Below are 2,225 nucleotides of genomic sequence, written 5' to 3' on the forward strand. Positions count from 1 at the left end.
CAGCTAGAAGGCAGCTATAGGGGAATAATGATGACTCAGACCAGAGTCTAAAAACGGAGAGAAGTGGTCTGCTTTGAGATAACATTTTGAAATAAAACAATGTGAGAGACCAGGACTTGTTTGTTCTCAGATCCATTCCTCAAACCTGCCTTGCTTTGCTTTTATTATGAGGACAGAGGTGTAGCTATCTCAGCAGGCTTTATTTCTAAGGCTCCCTTGTCACAGAAATTCTCAACCATTGGGAGGCGCAGGTAAGAGATTTGAAAGGGAAATCACAGGGAGCAGATGGAATTTCATATGATCCCCTCTCTGCCTTCCAGCGCCACCCTCGGAGGCAGCTGTGTATTTTTCATGGCTTTAGCCCCTTCTGGTCAATCTCAACTTTTTGTCCACCAGTCTAAGCATGGTAGCAGCTTCCTGTGTTTCTAGGTTTTCTTTGGCTTTCTGCTTATCTACCATCAACGTAACCAATTCCTGGTTAAATCCCTTTTTTTCCTAAGTATGCATAGTGGTGTTTCCCCCGCCCCCCCCCACACACACACCACCCCGTTTGTATCCTGGACTTCTAGTGACTCTTTGATGGATTCAATGAGAGAGTGAGGAATAGAAGAGCCACCGATTCAGGTTTAAGCAACTAGGTCGTTGTAGGTTCCTCTTATCAGGAGTCAGAAACTTTGCATGAGTGTGAAGTTACTCATTTTTACCCTTTATGACTTCAAAAAACGTTGCCTTGAACTCCCTACATAAATAGATTTTCTAGCTTTGCTCCATGTTTTGAATTTTTGCATTATTTAGCACAAATTATGTTATTTTATTTTTTTAATATTCTGCATAAAACGCAAGCTCCACAGTGGTAATGCCTTGCCCCTCTCATTATTATATTCCAAGTGCATCACACACATTAAATGATAAATTAGTGTTTATAGAAGAATGAATGAAGATAGCAAAAAGGTAAGGAAGGAAGGAAAGTAAAAAGGGAGGAAAGGAGAAAGGAAGGAAGGAAAGCAGGGAAGAGAGAAGAACTTTGGACTATCTTCAACTACCTCTATCTCCACTGTTGATGGACAACCCTATGTAACCATGGAGAACTCCCCAGCATCATGACAAACATGGGCTGAGTCCTCCTTCATGAAAACATCACTGATGTCAAGAACTAGCCTATATTTCTGGTTGCACTTGCCCTGAGATAGTCCAATTCTTTCCTCCACCCTGCAGAGCCACCTTTACCACTATGTAAAGCCTCAGATGACAATATTTTTCTATGGTTGAGCTTTTCCCTGTGTCTATTATTATGCCACCTAGATATCTTGTTTTATGTGTGTATGCCTGATTAGAAAACTTAAAAATCCCAACATAGTTATCCTCTATATAGAAAACTCTAATTAGAAGGCAGACCCCATCCTAAACAATGCACCTCCACCCAAATGCAATTAACCAGTTCATAATCAGGCTTATTCTTAGGTATAATACCTTGAAAGCAAAGTGTTGTAGAAAAAGGTGTATTGACCTAGGAATCAAACACAGACAGGTTCATCTCAACTCCGCCAGTTACTAGCTTATTATTCTAATAAATCTCTTCCTACCTCTAAGCATATATCTTCATGTTTAAAAGTAAAAGACAATTATCAAATGATGATTATAGTATCTGAAACCCAAGATACATTAAATAATCATTTGTTGAAGGAAAAAAATGACAGCCTATCTGTTACTCTGAGATTTATGTGATTTTTACATGGGTACAAAATAACAACCCGTGGCCTGTTCCACTGAGGTACACAGCAAATATTACCTCACCAAACCTTCAAATCCTGATTGATATTAAATTACTAGACCTCAAATCATGCCTATTTTACCCAGTCATTATGATCATTAATTCCTGTGGAAATCCCAGAAGACTGCCTTACCTCGCCTTCATGTGGCTGAAATAATTATCATGGTCTAACGATTTCTTCTTGGATCTGTGTTCACATAACTGCCCCTACAGTATCCTTGTCTCTACATTTCTAAACCTCATTTCATCTCCCACCCCAAAGCACCTCATCTCTTTCTAAATTCTTGTATTTTCAAGCTTGGTGTCATATTACAGACATGGAATCATCACCCTTTGACCACAAACAATTATTTTTTCACAGAAATCTCTAAATATGTCATTTGCCTCCCTATCTTCATTACCTATGTATTAGCTCTAGTCCTTGTACTTCTCAATTATTTTCTATTTTAATAGT

The sequence above is a fragment of the Pteropus vampyrus genome, unplaced genomic scaffold (assembly GCF_000151845.1).
Source record: "Pteropus vampyrus isolate Shadow unplaced genomic scaffold, Pvam_2.0 Scaffold29, whole genome shotgun sequence".
NCBI lineage: Eukaryota > Metazoa > Chordata > Mammalia > Chiroptera > Pteropodidae > Pteropus > Pteropus vampyrus.